The following is a 21,841-nucleotide window of genomic DNA, read 5'->3' as shown; positions in this document are numbered from 1 at the left end:
AAAACCAAGGAGTCAGAGTGCATATACTTAGAATTGAAAGGAACCTTAGGAGCTATCTAATCTAATATCTCCTTTTATAGATAAGGAAACTGAGGTCTAGAGAAGTTAAATGACTTGCCTAATATCATACAAGTAACTTGAATTTGAATTCCTATCCTCTTAGTTGTTTTTAGTTATGTCCAACTCTTCATGGCCTTATTTGGGGGGTTTCTTGGCAGAGATAAGGAAATCATTTGCCATTTCCTTTTCCAGCTCATTTTATAGATGAAAAAATCGAGGCAAACTAGTTTAAGTGATTTGCCCAAGGTCATATGGCTGGCCCAAATCCAATGTAGTTTCCAATCTCTGGCTTACCTTAGGAAGGGATCAGGGCAGGCAAGCTTCATGAAGGTGATGGCATTTAAGTTGGACTTTAAAAGATGACACCAGCTTAGGAGGCAGGGGACAGCAAAAGAGAGGGTATTCCAAACATATGGAGAAGGTAACAAGGTTGAAAAATGGAGTTTATGTACAAGGGGAGATAGTTGGTCAGCTTGTTTGAAGAGGAAAGTATTTGAGGGAGTAGTAGAGGAGCTCCTAGAAAGGTCAGGAAGAATGTCAAACTGTGAAGAGCCTTAGATGCCAGGCAAAAGGGTTGGAAATTTCTGAAGTTTTTTTGAGCAGAGGAGTGGACATGATCAAGCCTATACTTGGCTATACTTAGAAGTTTACAAAGCATTTTCCCCCATTCAATAAATATCTCGTTGCCATCTCATAACCATCCTGGAATATAAACTTTATGCTTATTATTATCTCCACTTTAAAAAAAAAAGGCACAATCTCAGAGAAGTTAAGGGACCTGCTCATGGTCACATAGTTCTTAAGTGTCAGAAGCAGGATTTGAACCCATCTCTCTACAAAAAAAATATTGCTCAACAATGGAAATAGAACAACCTTCTGGGGAGGAGAATGGGGAATAGTGCCTATGCTTTTCCCCTAGTGAACTAAGAAGAAGCATTTATTGATGAATATTTGACTACTTCCCCAAATGAAAAAGTATTGAACTGGATGTTGTAGTAAAGGCAAAGATACTTAGGATATGAACCCAACCCTTAAAGAATTAGCTTTCTAGTGCTTTACACATTCATATATAAATATTTTAATGCATATATATACTCCTCAGATACACATGTGCATATATGTATATCTGTATATTTTGTTTATTATTTTGTATTGTTTGGTTTTGTTTCTTTTACATAAATGTTCATTTACCAGTCCCAGGTCAGATTTCAAAATATGATAAAAATACCTCCATATATCACATCCCTCTATTAAACTGTAAACTGAAGAGTGGAGGTACTATTTCTTATCTAAATTCTTCCCTCAAATACAATAATCTTCCTTGAGTTGATATTATTCAATTTTTTCAATCATGTCCAATTTTTCATGACCCCATCTGGGGTTTTCTTGGCAAAGATACTGGAATGGTTTGCCATTTCCTTTTCTAGTTCATTTTATAGATGAAGAAACTGAGGCAAACAAGTGACTTACTTGTTACTAACCCAAGTTAGTACATGTCTGATACTGGAATCAAACTCAAATCTTCCTGACTCCAGGTCTGGGCACTCTACCCACTTTGCCACCAAGCATTCCTAAAAGTCTTTGTGTCCTCCTTTTATAAATTCAAGATCAATGATCTTTGTGTTGGGTAACCCCTTCCTCACTGAAGATTATAAAGCCTCTATGACTTAGCAGATGGTTTTCAGTTACCGTTATGGACAAAGCCTAGCATCACCTGCAGCCTGCAAACTTAGCTAGGCCAGTTACCAGATGGCAGACACAGAGTCCATCCCTGAGCCCTATGTCCAGTGTTCTCCCAGCTTGGTAGACCCAGCCAGAGCATGTGTCTCTCCTTCATAATCTTGATGAAAAATTAACCTAAAATAGGAGGGTTACTTACTGAGGTCTAAAAGGCTTGGCAGCAGTCTTATTATGTCACTTGGGAATCTTTCTACCCTGTGGTTTCTGATAGGCTGGGGACACTACTGGCCAGTTGAGCCAGATATGGTCTAGATGTAGGGCACAGATATCAAAATGAGTAGGTTATGTCTCTGCAGCTGCCTCTGAGTTTTGGGCACAAAAAATATTCTCTGTCTCCATGGCACTTAACATCCTTGTGGGATTTTTCATTAGCCTTTAGTACTGAACAGTGAGTAGCCCCTGCCCACCAGCGACTAGCCCACCATTCCCCAAAATGTTAATAAAGTATGACAAAGGCTGGCATTTCTATAATGTTCTTGTAATCTAATGTCTTTATTTAGGATCTATTTTTCCAGTATGTAAATCAGATAAATATGAAAAATGTACCATCACACAGACACTGGCAACTTTAAATCCTGAAAGATAAGCATTTGCCTCCATCCCTCTTTTTTGTGTTGTCCTTGAGTTAAAAATAAAAAAAACCAACAACAATAACAAATCACGAAGCTATTTTCAAATAACTACATTGCAGATCTTTGGAAAAACCAAGAGCATCTTTACACTAGAACATAGAATACTTATTGTGCTGTCTTCTAGCTGTTTTTCCTGTTATGCATACAACAAAACCTCCACACTGAGATAGTGGCTGTTCATGAGTCTTTGATGCTTAGGAAGAAAGAAAAAAAGCTCTTTGAGTTCTTGTCTGTCTTACCCCCCTTTTTACTCCAATATTGCCTCTTTGGGCATCTAGGAGAATCCTGCTCCCTGTTCTCAATCCCAACTGTGGACATTTGTGGTTGCCTAGTATCACACTGAAAGAAGGCAATTTGATACCCTGCTGTTCCTTGTCTTGGCTGCCCAAAGAAATTGACTCTTAGAGCTTATTAGATTTATTAAGAAATGATTGAGGATTGTGTGAGTGTGTGTGTGTGTGTGTGTATGTGTGTGTGTGTGTGTGTTTTCCCAATACAGACTTAAATGACAATCCATGGTATGAAGAATACAAAGCTGATTTAGGGAGAATCATCTATTTCTTCTCTGAGTTTGTTGCATTCCAGGTCTTCTAACTACCTCCATAACCTTGTAAATCTGGCAGCCACTGGACATTTTGCATGCTGAAGAAAATCAGTGTTTTGCCTCGAGCAAGGAACATAAATGTTGCAACACTGGCTCCTCCTCTAATGGAGAAAGAGTGAACAAGTGCATAGAGTAGTATTTCTCACAGAGCTGTCAGGCTGGATACAGTGTACTCAGCACTGTAGCACTGTAGTCCATAGACATTTTCCTCTCTCTCTCTCTCTCTCTCTCTCTCTCTCTCTCTCTCTCTCTCTCTCTCTCTCTCTCTCTCATTCTCTCCTTCTCTCCTTCTCTCTCTCTCATTCTCTCCTTCTCTCTCTCTCCCTCATACACATGCGTCTCTCAAGATTTACTGACTGTTCATGAAACAGTTTTTACCCACGATGGATTTTCACGTCCTTTTTCAGGAAGTGTCCCTGGATTGATATGTCTCCTGCCCGACTTGGTTCTCTGGCAAAAGTGAGTATCCTGTGGCTAAACCTTAGGCTTAGGGCTGCCAGAATGTGTCTGCTTGTAAATCCGGCTGTAGGTCTTCCCGTCTGCATGCGTGGAGAGTGGGGAAAGGACTGGAAGGTGAGAAATGTTCAATGCTATTGAAGCCAGAAAAGCTCAAAGGAATCAAGGTCCTAGCGGATGCATACTAGGTGCAATTAATTCTCCAAAGAGTACGTGGGGGAAACTAGGGCTCTGATCACAGACTGGGAATCGACCCTGATGGTAAGACTAAAAATAACCTGTAACCGAGAGGTTTTGGTTCCCCCTCAGACAAACACATAAAGCTTTACTACTGCACACAGATGCATTAGCCTTTTAAAAGGTGTATTCAGATGTAGCTGATGTGATTGTGGGCTTTTCCGGATGTAAACGATTTATGTCTAAAGGAGAAAGGGGAAGAGAAGTGAGCTGTTAGTGTAAGGCTGATTGGCACTGTCAGATCCACTCTGTTCCCTAGCATCCCCGGGCAACGAATCCAGAGTTCACCCACCTGTTGGGAGTCCCATCATGTGGCAAACAAGTAAAAGTTTAGAGGTACCTGCGCCTACCTGAGGATTGCCTACAGGAGAAAGATGAAATATGGATGAATGAAGGGGGAGGGGAGGCATTGATTTGCAACTGCAAAGGAGCAGACTGGTGAAGCAATGAACCAAAACCGGGGAGAGAGTGTCAGGTGGGAATAGGAAAGAAGCAAAGGTGGGGGGTGGGGCGCAGGGGAGGAAAACAAACTCCCTGGGCTACGGAGCCAGAGAGCAACAAGAGAAGGGGGATTGGAGTAGGAGTTCTTTCCTCATGAAAATATCCTTTTACTGACCTCTACCTGTATCCAGGGGAAGCAGTCTAGTGTGCTTAAATAACAAACAGCCTCAACTTAGGCTTTTCCATGCCAGGGCCTGAAAGTGTGTAGCAAAACAATAATTCATATAAAAAGTGTGCGACCAGATGGATTCATTCATCTCCATTCATCTGGTTGTCTGGCGAAGAGCCCTGCTCTCATTCTCAATGCAGTCCTCCCTGGGGATTCATTCTAGCCCTAATGCTGCTACCCAGTGTGTTGTATAACCCAGAAGTTGTTGCTTGACTTCCCGGGTCTCAATTTCCTCCTCTGTAAAATGAGAGGGTTGGGCCATATGAATCCCAAGGGCTTTCCCAAATTTTAAATTCTATGATTCTCTGTAGAATGTAGGAGGTGAGTGGAAACAAGAACCTGTCCAAAACTTCAACCTTGCTTTGGAAGACCCGTGTATGCTAAGCTAAGGGTACCACTCCAGCTGGCCAGTGAATGACTTCATTTTATTGACTGGCTCATTGCTGTGTTAGCTAATCAAGGCATCATGGTACTGAATGAGAAGAAGAGAAAGTGGGGTGGAAAGAAAGCAAGGCACGCTGTCTCTAATACCTAAACTGGTTGAGAGAAAAGGATTTGTTCCTAAAGGAGCCAAAGCAATCTTTGTCTACCAATAATCAAATGAGATAGTGCATATGTAATGTCTTTTAAAGTTCTATACCAATGCTAGCTATTAAAAAGAAAAGACTTCAACCTGTAAGTTCACTGGCACAGAGAACTCCTACTTAGGAATGTCCTTCTACAAGAGTAGACCATCATCCATTCGCTCATTTACAAAGAACTTCGAGGAAGCCCAAGAGGTTGTTATAGTCAATATATGTGAGAAATGTCTCTCCGGGTTCTTTCTCCTCCTAATCCACTGTCTCTGACATAGCTCAGCTCAGCTCAGCTACAAATTTTTCACAGCCTTTTAGTTAAATCATAGAGTTAACTAGAGCTTGAAAGTGTTCTCTACTCTGATATTCTCATTCCCCAGATGAGAAAACTAGGTCTTATCTAAAGGAAAGTGACCTACCCATTGTGAGTTGCAACAGAGTCCAGTTTTGATTGGATTCTTGACTTGAGACTAGTGCTTTCTCTATCACTCCTGGTCTTTCCTCTTTATTTTAATTCAACAAAATATCTTCTTTTTATACTTGGGCATTTATACCATGCCTGGCACTGGGGATACAAAGATGAAAACACAAATTCACATCTCAAGAAAAGGGCAAATGACAAACACACAATTGTCATATGCCTCCTAGGTTTGTTGTAAGGATCAAAAGAGATAATAACTAACTGTAAAGCACTAAGCATAATGCCTGGCACATGGTAAATGCTACTATGTAAGTGTTCGGTATTAGCTTTATTATTATTATACAAAACAAAATATGATAGAGGCAACATGCATTTTAAAGACCTCAGTTCAAATCTCCCCTCTGCTACTAACTCCCTGTATGATCTTGATCAAATCACTTAAGGTCCTCAGTTTCCAAATCTGTAAAATGAGTGCTTTATTCTAGATGGCCTCTTATACCCTTTATAGACCTATGGCCTATAAGGGCAAACAGTCAAAAAGAAGTGCCATGAGAAGATAAGGGAAGGAGAAATCTCCTTTGCTGAAAGACTTCCAGGAAGAGGGTGGGACCCAAGTTGTGATTTGAAGGAAGAGATGCATTTCAATAAGAGGAATTACTGGGAAGAAGTTCTTTCTAGGCAAAGAAGTAAGAAAATCTTCAAGGTAACTAGGAGGAGGAATGGAAGAGCTGGACAGTCCCCTAGAGTATCAGATTTGATTAACATAAGCAAAGACTGGAAGTAGAAGACCAGGCAGGGAGGACACACAACAGTAGTCTAGGTTGAAATGTAGAATAAATGAAGGGGAATAGTTAAAGATAAGACTCAAAAGGCAAATTAGAGTCAAATTGTGGTGGGCCTTGAATGTGAGATTTATTCTGGGAATAAGGAGCTTCTGCTATTTACTAGACAGTGATAAGACAGCAAAGGCTCTAGAAAAGAAAAGCACAATGATCATATCAGTGGACAGGAAGACTATTTAAGCAGCAATATGAAAAGTGGATTCCAGAGGTCATATGAAGTAGAAGATAGATAGGTTTAGAATGAGAAAGACCTGAGTTTAAAGCCAATCCCAGACACTTATTGTAAGAACCTAGGTAAGTCACCTCATATGTCTGAGTCTGAATTCTCATCTATAAAGTGAAGAGGTTGGACTCAATTGCCTCTAAAATCTCTTCCAGCTCTAAATCTGAGAACCTAGGATTAGAAAAAGGAGAGCTAGAAGCAGGAAAGTAATTATGATTGCTATATGATAAGCAACTCTTTTCACCACTCCCCCAGATCCCCTGCTAGATTTTCTAGCTTCTGAATGAGAAAAACAATGAGAAGGATTTCCAAGGCTCTTCTCATTAATCTCTCAACCAAGAAATAAATGTCCCCCATTCTGATTCACTTTCCAGCATGCTGGACCTCTAGCTGGGGGCAGCTGGGTGGCAAAGTGGGTAGAGCGCTAGCCCTGGAGTCAGGAAGATTTTTCTTCCTAAATTCAAATCTGGCCTCAGACACTTACTAGCTGTGTTCAGTCCCACATGTGTAGGCATCACATAGTACTCTGCCATGGCACAGAAGTTTCTTTATTATATAGGCTTAATGAGTACGTACCACTTTGGCACACCATCAATTTTCTACATACATGATCTTCTACATTTAATTGAATACATTAACAAATGTATTGAACATATTAACAAATCACTTAATCAACAATCTTATGATGTTACTACAACAAAGGATTCTGTAATCATTTACCATGTTACTATAACAGAAACTTTGTGATGGAGATGAATGACATGGATAGGGTAGTTTGGAAGTTAGTACCTCCTGACCTTCTGGGAGGATCATTGTGCTTTTGATCAGTTTTCACAATCAATCACAATTACTTAGGAGATAAATAACAAAACATTTCCTATCTAAGTACAGGGTTAAAAGGTAACTTAAAGCAAACCAGATTTGGGATTTTCCTCAATTTACAAGTTCTGTTTTTCTTGTGTTACTTTAAAGTGCCTGGTAATGTTGTCTGGTTTCTGTTTACCAACAAATTAATCAGAGTATGTTAACTGTAAGGAAAGATTTATGGTACTCAAGCATTTGACCAGTGTTGGGTGTGGGACCTTGAAGCATATCTCTGATTTAGATAGAAAGGAGAGGCAATGGGTAATGATCTTTAGACTTTAATTCTGTGAATGCAATCTTTTTAGGGTAATATTCTAGGGGGATTAAAGTGGAATATATGTGTGTTAAACCTATAAGTATTTGCTCTCATAATATTTCTCCCATATTGGGGAGAGAACAATAATCATAACAAGTCCATTAGTAAGGGAAGTTGGAGAGAGAGGAGACACAGGGGGGAATCAGTAGAGGACTTATTTTCAGGGGGCTGCCTTGCAGCCCCCATCTCTCAAAATGTGACTCTGTCAGCCAGTGGGATCTATTGGCTTCCCACAACAAATCATTCCAGTATCTTTACCAAGAAAACCCCTAAGGGAGGCACAAAGAGTCAGGCACAACTGAAACCAGCTGAACAGTAACAGAACAAGAGCTAGCATCTTAGCTGCTAGAAATAACAGTGTCAACTGCCTGTAGGTAGACAGTCTCTGAAATTCTCTGTTTAGTGGGTCCTTGCTCTGTAATCAGTTATACCAATATTGTGAACTAAATAAATATCAAACAATGACCATTTTAGAATATTTTTCATCAACCTGCTCTTCCTAAAATGGAAACTATGGTGAGTTTAGAATGAATGAAATTGGAAGAATCCTTAATGATTTCCTCAGCTGATAACATTATCCTTAGGTGGAGAGAGGGACAATTAGACAGGGGCAGGGGAAATGCTAAGACTGAAGGTGCCTCAGTTGTACCATGTCCCTTTGCTATAAAATGGGGATTTTGTTGTTACATGCAGTTTAAATAAGCCTCAATTGTCATCTGTGCTCTGGCATCTCACCATTTTGTGGTCTTGTTTCAAAGTCCAGGTTCAGGAGACTGGGACTAGAAAAGAGGTCCCTGAATCAAGGTCAAACTGGTAGCCAGCCAAAGACTACCACTTCAGAAGTATTTACCTCTTGGCTTCAAATTTAGTCATCTTGGGGATAGATTCCCATGTCCAATTTTCCGTTGTTTCCTCCGGCTCTGTTGACTTTCACTACTGTCGTGAATTCTACACCCTCTCCAAAACTAACTACCAACAAGAAAGTGCTTTGCAAATATATATTCAAAGTATGATGTATGACAAGCCACCCTTGGAGGCATGAAGACCTGGCAGTCAGGTTCTACCTCTAATACAAATTCACTGTGTGATTACAGGCAACTCACATACCTCCTTGATGCCTCAGACAATACTCTAAGTTTCTAGGTTGCAGGGTGGGTATCAATCTATATTAAAGAGGGTGTTTCCTCACTGGGAGTTCCCTACAACAATGAAATCACAAATCTGGACTCCTACTTTAAAAGATCTGCTATAGAAATATCATTGGCATTATTATTATTAATAGTAATAACTGATGTTTATGTAGTGCTCCTAAGTTTGCAAAATAATTTCCTTGAAATTTGTATAAAGTAAATATACTATTATCAATCTCAGTTTATAGATGAGGAAACAGAGAGAAATGTTAAGTAATGGATGTAGAGCAAGGAAATAATTTAATAGATGTCATATATAATATTCTTTCTACTATATCATGGGACTCTGAGTCACACCATCCTTACCAAATATCCATTTGCACCTATCCTTGACCATACAATCTTTTGACAGCATTAACCATCTTTCAATTTCTGGATAATCTCTCCTCCCTGGGTTTTAGCTTTTAGGGCAATGCTTCTCAAATTTCTCCATCTACCTTCCTGAACACCACTTATCTAAAATTATCTAATCTAGAAAAAGAGCTGGATTATCATCCATCTCCCACCCCAAATCATAGGTGCCCACCAAGGTTTTGTCCTGGATACTCTTTATCTCTATAACCTTCTCTCTTAGTGACCTTATCAGCATCCAAGGATTCATATAATTTTATGCAAGCAATTTCGAAATCCATATAACTAATAATATTTCTCCTGATCCCATATCACCAAATGTCCATTTAACATTTCCATTTCTATTTCTCATAAAAATTTCAAACTCAAAATGTCTAAAACAAAATTCATTGTCATGTCCTAGACCTTCCTCTCCTCCAAACTCTTGTTTCTCTGTTAGGACACCCAGGTTTGAAATCTCTACTCTTCCCTCTCCCTCACCTATCAAGTCCAATTAGTTATCAAATTTTACTGATCTTTCTTCCAAGAGACCCCTTATCTGTCTCCTCTTCATTTCTGAAACTACTACCCTAATTCATTACCTCTCACCGAAACTGTTATAACCTCCTAAATGGGCTCTAGTTTCTAATCTCTCCTTTCTCCAAACCATCTACCACACAAATGCCAAATTATGATTTCTGACAAAAGTCTAACTCTGCTACTTTATTATCAAAAACTCTTAGGTGGTTTTCCAATGTTCTTATAATAAAATGTGAATTCCCTGTCTTGACACATAAGGCCATCCATCCACAATCTGGCTTGTTTTGATCTTTCCAGCCTTATTGCATATTACTCCCATTCATAAACTACATTCCAGACAAACTGAACTTTTAACTGTTTCCTGAACTCAACATTCTATCTTCTAATTCCATGCCTTTACTCTACCACTCAAATCTCAGGATGTTCCTTTCTCATCTTTACATCATAAAAGTCTTCTTCAAGATTCAGCTGAGAATCCTTTCCCTATGGAAACCCTCCCAGTCAATAGGCACTCTCCTTACTGAAATTTGTCTGGGTCAAATTGATATTTATATGTTTTATTCCCTCCCTCATGTATATCTCCATACAATTCAAAAGCCTTGTAAACAAGGACTATTTTTGCTTTTATCTTTTCTATTTTTCATTGCCTTAAACCAAGTAACCACTTATCATAATGGTTGGTGAATTGAAAATTATCTTACTGAAAAATCCTGAACTCCCATATATGTCCTACAATTTTTTGCTCATTTGATTTTCTCTACCTGAAATGCCAGACTTCTCTCCCTTTGTTGTATTCATATTCAATGTGACAGCAGCCATAAATGGGAATTTTTTGCACCAAGAACAATAGGTGGGAAAGAAAGGTGCCTTATATTAGATGGAAGGAAGGCAGAAGAAAGGGAATGGGGCAGGCATTCCTACTCACATTCTTCTGTATAGTGAGAGGAAACATAGAACTCTACTCTGAGACTGCTCTAGTAGTTTCTAATTAAACCATGAATGATAAATCCAATGGACCTAGAAGGGTGAGCATGGAGATTGGTGAGACACCAACATCCTTTTCTACTCATCTGCCTCTCCCTTCTATCACCAATATTAAGACACAGTTGTAACCCCAGTGGCCTATTTCTTCCTTTCCATGCTGGAGATTAGAACCAAGCATCAGGTAACACAAAGCAAGAAATGGTATTTCCCTTGTCTTTCATGTGCAAATGTGACCCAGGTACCTCTCTGTGGCATACTTTATAACAGTATAGTATCATAGTTTAGACAGTTAGAAGAAATTAGGAGATAATAGGTAAGTATGAGAAAAGGAATGCAGAATTCCTGGTTGTAATTCTGCCCCAAATCCAAAATGGAGGATATTGTGTAAGTGAAGAAGTATGGGCAAAGACAAAAAGTTGTATCTGCAAAAACAATGAGAGCTCAGAACTTTTGGAACACACAAATCATCAGAGGAAGAGAGACTGTTCCAATGGAGCCTTGAAGGAAGGCAGTTAGGACTCCAGGGGCCTGGGAAGGACCTTGGCTGTTTCTCTCTGAAGGTGGAAGACAGACCTCCTTCATCTCCTCTCTGGCCATTGCCTTCTACCTATGCTGTGAGCTGAAGAGATATTTGGTCTTGCCCAGAAGAGACTTTTAACAGTGCTGTTAATATCTACCCTTAGAGGGAGATAATTTTTGTTTTCTGAATTGACTTTATTTCAAAACCTTCAATCAACAAGATAACTTGGAATTAGGGAGACCCTAATTTCCCTCTTTCCTCAACCTCATCTTACCCCCTTCTCCCTAAAGAATAAAATATCTTCTAGTTAAAGTATTAGTTGTAGGATTGGTTATTAGTGGGAAAATTTTCAACTTACCATCTGTGAGAAAATCTTCATCCAGACAGTTGTAAAGGAAGAAACAGGAAGCAGTGTAGGGAAGGGGCTCAAGATTCAGTCTCTTTCTTTTGCTTACTTCCTGGTACAACATCTATAAATTTCCCCCACTATAACTCACCAACTCTAGTACAGTTGATAATCCATACCAAGAAGATCATAGATCTACTTAAGTAATATCATGGAAGTAAACACTGATTACATTTGATATTTAAGTGTTAGGTGATGTCACAAACTGATAAAAAGGGTATTAAAGAAGGGAAAATCGTACCTTAAGTCTGATCTGAATTTGGATTGCAGGTTTAAGGTAATCCTTTCTAGCAGTCAATTTGGCAGGTAATTAGTTAGAACAAGAGTTGTGTTCATTAGTTTCCTTCATGTCTGACTCTTCAAGATGCCATTTAGAGTTTTCTTGGCAGAGATTTTGGACTAGTTTAAGATTTTCTTCTCCAGCTAATTTATAGATAAGGGAACTGAGGCAAACAGGGTTAAGCAATTTGCCTAGGGTAGCCACAGCTAGCAAGTGCCAGACTCATTTGAACTCAATTCTTCCTAATTTCAGACCTGACACTATCTACTCTGCCACCTCATTGCCCTTGGAACAGGAGCTCTTTTCTTTGTTGAGTGAATGACTTTTATCAGTCTGGTAAAGCCTATGAATTCTTAAAATAGTGGGTTTAAATGCATAAAATACTTAAGATTACAAAGAAATTAAAGTCAAGTCATCAAAATACTTTAAAAAGCAAGTCCACAGACCCTACCTTAAAATAAAAAACAGTGCTGCATTTTCAGGAGATGCTGAGGGAAAAAAAAAAACATTGTAATTCTTATCACTTGATGATTTAAAGACCTTGATAGGTATTCAAAATATCTGTACCTTGTTTGTAAAATTAATCAGGACATAATAATCATAATTATGGAATGGCAATAATATTTATAGAGAGCTTTAAGTTTTGCAGAGGGCTTTCTGTATATAACATACATCTTTTCATCCTCAAAACAGTCTTGTTACTATCCCCATTTTACAGATGAGGAAATAGAGGATCACACAGATAGGAACTTAATGATAAAGACTTAAAGAAACATTATTGAGTCCCAGAACATTCTTCTATCCACTGTGCCACCAAGCTGCCTAAAAAACAAATAAGGAATACTAACAGGATATTAAAACTTAAAATGAAGTGTTATTAATTCTAGATTATGCACATATGCATTATTCATTTTCAGAAAATCAAAAGGCTTTTCCAACTAATCAGCTTCTCCAAGGTGTCTACTCATGCATTACTAAACTTAGTGGATGATCAAAAGGATGATATTTCATCATGAGTGAATTAATTTTTTTTTAAATTTTGTCTTTGTATCCCAGGCACCTGACATGGTACTTGGCACATAATAAGTCCTTAATAAATACTTGTTGACTGACTGATTCAGGATTCTCATCAATCACCAAGAATTTAGAGCTAGAAAGAACTTTTGGGATCTTCTTGCTCACACCTTTCATTTTTTTCAGATTTATTTTTATCTTATTCTCAATTACAGGTAAAAACATTTTTTTTAATTAAAAATCCCCTTATCTTATGTCTTAGAATCAATGCTGTGTATTGGTTCTAAGGCAGAAGAGTGGTAAAAAAAAAAGCTAAGCAATGGAGATTAAGTGACTTGCCCAGAATCACACAGCTAAGAAGTGTCTGAGGTCAGATTTGAAACTAAGATCTCCCATCTCTAGATCTGACTTACCACTGAGCCATCTAGATGCACCTTGATTTTTTTTTATTTTAGCTCCAAATTCTCTCCCTTCTTCTTTTCCTCCGCTGCTTCCCACTCCCTAAGATGGCAAGCAATTTAACAAGGGTTATTGGTGTGCAGTCATGCAAAATATATTTTCATATTAGACGTGTTGTAAAAAAATACAAAAATATTGTTTGAAGAATTACTTGTGTATGTTCATCTCCAGAGGAAAAAAAATGACATAGAAACAAGGCATAGTTCTATTTATACATCTTTTTGTCAAATGATACCTTTTCTAATGGGGGAAGAAGAGGGAGGGAGGGAGGGAGTTAATTGGGTATTTTAATGTAGCAAATAAATTAATATTTTAAAAATACACACCCAAAATAGTAATAAACCAAAAAAATTTATACTCTATCAGCTCTTTCTTTGGAGGTAGATAACCTTTTACATCATAAATTCTTTAGAGTTGTCTTGGATCAGTGTATTATTGAGAATAGCAAAGTCATTCATGTTGACCATCATACAATATTGTTTTTCTGTGCAAAATATACTCCTGGTTCTGCTAACTTGACTTTGCTTCAGTTCACGTATATCTTTCCTGTTGTTTTTTTTCTGAAATCGTCCTCCTCATTTCTTATATATAGCCTAATAATATTCCATCAAAATCATGTATCACATGTTCAGTCATCCCCGATTGATGGTTATCCCCCCAGCTTTCAATTCTTTTCCATCACAAAAAGAGCTGCTATAAATATTTTTGCATATATCTTGATCCTTTCCTTTTTAAAAAATCTCTTTGGAATACAAACATAGTAGTGAAATTGCTGGGTTAAAGGGTATGCACAGTTTTAGAGCCCTTATGGCATAGTTCCAAATTGTTCTCCAGAATGATTTGATCAGTTCACAACTCTACTGACATTGTACTAGTGTCCCAATTTTTCCATATCCCCTCCAACATTTCCTATATCACCTCCAATATCCCTACCCTCCCATATCCCCATATCTCCCCAGCATTCCCATACAACCACCAATATCCCCAATTCCCATATCCCCCAAAAGTCATTTTCCTTTTTGGTCATGTTAGTCAAAATGACAGTGAGGTGGTACTTCAGAATTGTTTTAATTTGCATTTCTTTAATCAATAGCAATTTAGAGAATTTTTTAGCTTGACTATAGAAAACTTTTATTTCTTCTTCTGAGAACTACCTGTTCATATTCTTTGATCATTTGCTCACTGAGGAATGATTGACTCCATCCCTTTTGTATTATTAATGTGGAAAGTGAGACCCAGTATATCATACTGATAAGACTAAGATTAAAGTCCAGGTTTCTGACACCAAATCCAGTATTTTTCCCGCTATATTATATTATCTCTCCCTCTTAGAGGTAAACTTTTCCATGGAAGAAATGTAGTAATTATGAATGAATTATGAACAAAGTCAAAGGAGAATACATTCCACAATGAATCTCTCTCTTAAGCATGTAGTTCCAAAATAAGGAGGTACCTATGAAACTTTAATAGAAACCTAAATAGTAAATTAAATTGCATAGCAAACAGTTGGGTTCCTATCGCCAAAGCCAAATATATTGCATTTAGATTATACAATTATATTTTCTTTCCTTTATCTATAATAATTGAGTGTAAACACATGCTCAAATTTTCTACTACCTAGAATCTCACACTCATTTATTCTAAGCTGCCTATCAAGGTAGAACTCCTATTTATAAACTCTGGGACAAATGTGGTCCTCCAGGCTTTCCTTAAACACTACTTTTGACAAGCTGTTCAGTTTTACTAGTCAACCTATTTCATTTCTGGGTGACTTTGATTTTTAGAAAATTTGGCCCAGTATTGAGTAAAAAAAAATCTGCTTTCATGTAACTTCCACCCATTTGATACAGAATCTCCCCTCTAGATGTATGTACTAAAAGTCAAGTCCGTCTTTAACTTGGCAGCCTTTTCTTCAAATGCTTGGAGAAAGTTATCACATCACCTTTGTAGGCTAAGCATTCCTAGTTCCCTCTGCCACTCTTCATATTTGATTCTTTGAAGTATCCTTACAGTTCTAGTTGCTCCCTTTCTGTATGCTCTCCAGCTTAACAGTGTCACTCCTACAAAATGACCAAATGAATATAAATTAGAAATGTGACTTCACTAGTGGAATATAATAATAGATGACATTTTAATTAAATATTCCATTTAAAATTTCATATTCAATATCAATACAACTAAATTTGTTTAGTAATTGTTCTTCTGTCATTTTCAGTCTTTTCTGACTCTATGACTCCATTTGCAGTTTTCATGGCAAAGACAATGGAGTAGTTTGCCATTTTCCTTCTCCAACTCATTTTACAGATGAAGAAACTGAGGAAAATGAGGTTAAGTGACTTGCCAAGGACAATACTGTAAGTTTCTGAGGCCAGATTTGAACTCAGATCTTCCTGACTACGCCCAGTGCTCTATCCACTGAGCACCTAGCTGCCCAGATTGCTAATTATTTACATTTAAATGAATTTCAACAAATAAAGTATAAAAAATTTTCACTTGGTCCAAGACCCTATAAGAATATTTTGTTCATTCTTCTTCATTAACCGTTCCTCTTAGGTAGTCTCTGTTCTTCTGCCCTTTAAAATATTTAAAAAATTAAGCATTTAAAATATTTAAATTATCTCTTCTAGATCTTTCCAGATTTCTTCATATTGTCAAACATATTCTATTCTGTTGCATAAAATACTATAATTAAGCTAACCATTCCTTTATTGATATTTAAATGGATTCTCATTTTTAAAATAATATTTAATGCTGTTATGAAAATCTTTAAACAGAAACCCTTCTGTTCTTGATACATTTTAAGTATATACTTTTAACATGAAATGATTGGGTTAACCGACATGCTTGTTTTAGTGCAAAAGGAAGGACATAAGTGTTTATGTAGTGTCTTCTTGTGACAGGCACTATAATAAGCATTTTGTTTACAAATATCACCTTATTTGATCCTCACAGCAATCCTGGGACAGATGCTATTATTATTCCCATTTTACAGTTGAGAAAACTGGGGCAAACAGTGGTTATGTGACTTGCCCAGGCTCACACAGAGAGTGTCTGAACGGGGATTTGAATTCAGGTCTCGACTGAACCACCAGCCTCTGTTTTTGTATCTTATATAGGAGTCTAGTAGGTTGTTCTCCAAGCTCATAATTCTGTTCTCCAAGTCCTCCTGTTCGTAATTCACCAGCAACGAATGAGTGTGTCCATTTCTCCAAAAGCCCAGCACGATGAGTTTTGTTGGTTTCGGTTCTTTTTGCCAGTTTGATGGGCGTGAGGGAATGCCTCATAGCTGTCTTAATTTTAATTTCTATCAGCAAAATGGAGCATTTAAGGGGATTATTAATAATGTATGATTCCTCTCTTGAAAACAGTCTGTTCTTATCATGATGGGCATTTATCTGATGGGAGGCAGTTAGGAGAATGGGCACTCCATAGGCAAGGTGTACAACGTACTCTGTGGATGCCGGATGATGGAGGCTTCCTGTCAAGAGGCCGCTAAGATCCTCTGGACCATGGAAATGAGACTGGCATTGCTTTGTTCACAGAGTTAGTATGAGGAAAATCACTCGTCAATGGGTCATTGTTCTCTCTGTTGACACAGAGGAAGCAGGTTCCAGGAGGTGCAACGTCTTGCCAAGGGCCATGTGGCTGAGTAGAAGAACCAGTCATGGTCCTGGCAGGCTGGACCTCTTACCATGGAGCACACGGCCGCTCTCCTGCGCATCCCTCTCTTTCCTTGTGTGCAGCCCCAAGTGGCAGCCCATTTTTTCAACCAGACACATCGCGCGGAGCTCATATTAGCCTTATATTCTGCTCAGATTCTTTCCAGATGAACTGCGGCTCAGTTTTTTCCATATCGTGTCACTATAATTGTTTTTTTAAACCTAAGTGAATGCATGCATATGACTATCTTTGTGTATATGTGTAGATGTTTGCGTACTCTACATCTGCTGTATGCTTAGATCTATTCTGCAGGATGTGTGCATGTATGTCTGCTATAGGCGTGTGAACATAGAAACACGTGCTGAGAATGAATAGATAAATTACTGAGTAAATGTGTCTGGAGGAGTATGGGAGCAGATGCACACTGTGCCATAGGTGCAGCTATGTGCACTGGATATATGTGCTATGGGTGTCTGTGCAATTATCTGTGCACAGACTCAAGTTCTGCAGACATCAGTGCGTATGTACACTACCGTACAGGGGACTGTGTGCAGACCATGCACATGTAAACCTTACTGTAAATGCAGAAGCGTCTGTGTATACACAGATTCTGGAGACATATGTGGAGCTCTGCATCATGCGTGTGTGCATACATTTACTCCAGGTGTATCTGTCTGCATATATATCCCATAGGCGTGTGCACATGTGAATAGATGAGCCAGGTATACACACACTAGTACATGTATGTGTATATTGTGAGTCATTATAGACACCTGCACTGCAAGAGGTATTTTAGCTGTGTATATATGTGCATTACTATGTATGTACACATACTTTACTCTGATGTATATGGAGGATGTCTATCTGTATGCAGATATGTATTATATATGCATATTCTGTAGATGTATGTGTGTATATACAGGTACTGTAGGAGTAGCTGTCTGTCTATCTATTTGTCTGTCTGTCTGTCTCTATCTCTGTCTACCTGACTGTCTCTCTGTCTATCTATCCATCTACCTATATATTTGTGTATGTATGTATGTATGTATGTATGCATCTATCTACCTGTCTGTCTCTCTATCTATCTGTCCATTTGTCCATCTATTAATCCATCTTTCTATCTATTTATCTATCTATATATCTGTGTATCTATGTATGTATATATTTATGTATGTATGCATCTATCTTCTATCTACCTGTCTGTCTGTTTCTGTCTACCATCTATCTTTCTAGCAATCTATCCATCCATCCATCCATCCATCCCTCTCTCTCTACCTGTCCATCTCTCTGTCCATCTGTCCATCTATTAATCCATCTGTCTATCTATCTATCTATCTATCCATCCATCTATCTATCTATCTATCTATCTATCTATCTATCTATCTATCTATCTATCTATCTATCCATCCATCTATCTATCTATCTATCTATCTATCTATCTATCTATCTATCTATCTTTCTATCTATCTATCTGTCTGTCTGTCTGTCTATGTATCTATCTATCTATCTATCTATCCATCCATCTATCTATCTATCTATCTATCTATCTATCTATCTATCTGTCTATCTATTTAGCCTAGAGATGTGCATGCAAGCATGTGTGTGTATGTTACTATATAAATATGTAGATGCACACTCATTCCATACATGTATGTGTATATAATGTGTTGTAGATATGTGAATGATTATATCCACCTAGTGTGTGTGAATATACATGACTACTTATGCATATGTAATTTGAACTAATTACTGTAGATGTATATGAAATATGCATATGTGTACATGTACTAGATGAGTATTTAAATAGGCATGTTCTGTAGATGTGTTATATATGTGCACACATATACTCACATATGCAGTGGATGTATGTAGGTTGCTGTACTTATGTATATGTGCTATAATATATACTATAGATGTGTCTATACATGCATTACTGTAGCTATATGTGAATATGTGCACTATAGGTTACGTGTATGTATATCCATGCATGTGCTATAGGAATGCATGTATATATGCATGCTGTGTATGCATGTATTATGTATGTGTTTGCTCTACAGCTGTGGCTTCATTTCTGCAAAGATCTCCCAATGAGCCAGCCTCCTCTACCAGTATAAATTGGCACCTGTAGCTTCACCTCTTGGAGAGGTGCTTGGGGTCCTGAAAGCCTTTCGTACCCTGCCTAAGATCACACTTGTCAGTGTGTGTCAAGAGTAGAATTTGAATTCAGGCCTCCTTGACTCCAAGATTGACTCTCTAGCTACTATAGTATATTGTCTTTCTTGGTACAGAGCCCTGACTAATTTCATTTTATTAGATTTGATTTGGGACTCTAGCTTTTGGGGCTTATTTTAAACTCTCCTTCTGTTATCTGATATATTTATGGCCCCTTCCTGCTTGGGTCCATCTTGGGCTTAGATCAGTATGCTCTCCACAACGTTGGTTTCTGTGGAAATTTAACTTTGTAAGGGAGTTCTTCATTCTGATGACTACAAATCTGGCACGTTTCCTGTGACCCAGTGAGCAAAGTTGCCTTGGGTGTCACCAAGACAAAGGCAGAATATTTTTAAACTCCCTGAGAAAGAATTTCAAAGATGAAAACAAGAGACACTTTCAAAGTTCTGTCCCCTCAGTTAGCAAATGAGGAAACAGGCCCAGGAAAGTGAAATGACCTCCTAGGCACTCAGTTTGATTTTGTTCTGTTTCATTTTAATTGTTTTATTTACTAAAATGAGAGCAGTGACAAGTTTTTTCCCCTTTCCCAAGGATTCAAAACCATTCAATGATGAATTGACTTCTAGCTAAACATTTTCCCCTTCCACTACTAGCCTTTGAGGATCAAATGAGATAATGTATAAGAAAGTATTTAATAACCATAAAGTGCTCATAAAATACGTGTTTCTTAGTCATCATCATCATGAATAGAAACAAGATAAATGAAAAGGAAAGAACTAGGATGACCCTGGCCAAGCATGAACAGAAACAGACTGGCAGAACCCTTTTAGCCATGTGCCTTCTTGCTATTTCCTTCACTTTGCCTTGCTGCAAATGAAATAATGGATTTCAAAGTACCCTTAAGATTCAAGGCACTATTATTGCTTCAGTTAGGTGGAACGGTAGCATCAGTTCCATTTTTGTTGAAGAGGAATTCAACAAGTACAGAGTTCCCATGTGCCCTAGTGGATTAAAGGGGCCAACAACCAAGCCTGGATTAGAAGACCACAACCTGCCATAACCCAAAGCTGCTTCTTTGCCCAATCAAGAAACCCCAGGTTCAACTGCTTGGAGGCACCAAAAAGAATTTAATTATAAACTCTATTTCTTCTCAGAGGTCAGTATGTATTTCAGTTGTGTCCATGAGGCCTTGAGCTTTTAGTGCATGCTAAAAAATGTTGCAAGGAAGGTCAATAAAGTTAAGCAAACACTATTAGGTTCTTTCTAAACCTCAAGCAAATAACACCCCCCTTTCATATAATACCTTAAAAGTAATTTTCTCTCTACAGTCTTATGAAATAGATAGCATAAGCAGCAGCAGCATCACCATCACTAATTATAATTATATACTACTGAGAAATATTATGATATCCTTGATAGAGGGCAAACTTTGAGGTCAGGAAGACCCAGGTTCAAGTCTAGCCTTTGATACATGACATGTGTACTGTATAACCTTAGGAAGAACCTTAACTTCTTGGTGCCACCAGGAAACTCTCTAAAACTACGAGTATAGAATTATGGGTACTGGGATTTCATTAGTTTAGGGAAGTTCCAAATGAGGAAATTATCTCTACCAATTCAGGTCAAAATGATCTCTGAAACTAGATTGATGGATTAATAGATGGATGGAGAGAGAGACAGACAGACAGACAGAGAGACAGAGAGAGACACAGAGAGAGAGAGACAGAGAGAGAGGCAGACAGAGATAGAGAGGCAGACAGAGACAGAGATAGATAGAGACAGAGAGAGAGAAAAAGAAAGAGAGAGATAAGTATGAAGAGGGAGAGAAACATTGATAATAACACAGAAAGACAATGTGGAGTGGGAGCTAGAGAGACCCAGCTTTGGAGTTTGTTGAGTTCTTAGCACCAGAGCCCTGACTTATATGATAATAATAAAAATAGTAGCTTATGTTTATATGGCACTTTAAGATCTCCTAAGTGCTTAACAAACATTACTTTATTTGATGCTCAAAAACAATCCAGTAAGGTAGGTGATATTACTATCCTCATTTTACAAATGTGGAAACAGGAAGATAGAGGTTAAGTGACTTGCCCAGGGTCAAACAACTGCTAAGTGTTGAAGGCTGGATTTGAACTCAGGTTTTCTTGGTTCTAGACCCAGGTATTCTATCCACTGTATTTCTAGCTGCCCACTGTATACCATGTCTATTTACTCTATGTGTTTCCCTATAGATAACTTAGCCCTGACACTATAGAAAGGGAGAGAAACAGAAGAAATCTTGTTTTCCTGATTTAAACATTTACTTCTTAATATTAAATCCCTGGTTAGTAGTTATGGAAACACAGGTTTCCATAACTACTTGTTAGCTAGTTGAAATTATCTTATTTAGGAATCAGTAGCAGCGACACAAAGAATGAAGAAGAGAAGGAAAGGATGAGCACAGAGTGTATTCAGCCCATACTAGCCTGAGGCTGAAGTCCAAAACCAACAAACTCCCCAACAAATATGGTGGAAGGGTAAGTAGCTCATGTTAGGAGGGCCAATACTTCTAGATCTGGCCTCAGACAGTATTCTGGCTTGCAATATTCTAGCCACTAGCATTCTTTGGGACCTGGCAAGTTATTTAGTTACTCAAGTTAAGAA

The 21,841-nt window shown here is 38.1% G+C and overlaps 1 protein-coding gene across 2 annotated transcripts in view; it reads left to right on the top strand.

The window, feature by feature from the left end:
* Positions 1-2,856: 2,856 nt before the first annotated feature.
* The window catches only part of PRLR (prolactin receptor), a 259,059-nt gene continuing 240,074 nt past the window's right edge, over positions 2,857-21,841 (top strand). Inside the window, exon 1 of one of the 2 annotated variants that reach the window (XM_007487466.3) lies at positions 2,857-3,495. The gene's annotated coding sequence lies outside the window, so the exon portion shown is untranslated. The remainder of the gene's footprint in view (positions 3,496-21,841) is intronic. The other variant, XM_007487464.3, reaches the window with a different exon arrangement.

The sequence above is a fragment of the Monodelphis domestica genome, chromosome 3 (genome assembly GCF_027887165.1).
Source record: "Monodelphis domestica isolate mMonDom1 chromosome 3, mMonDom1.pri, whole genome shotgun sequence".
Lineage (NCBI taxonomy): Eukaryota > Metazoa > Chordata > Mammalia > Didelphimorphia > Didelphidae > Monodelphis > Monodelphis domestica.
Note: the sequence above shows the minus strand (reverse complement) of the source record. Positions and strands in the feature narration are given on the sequence as shown.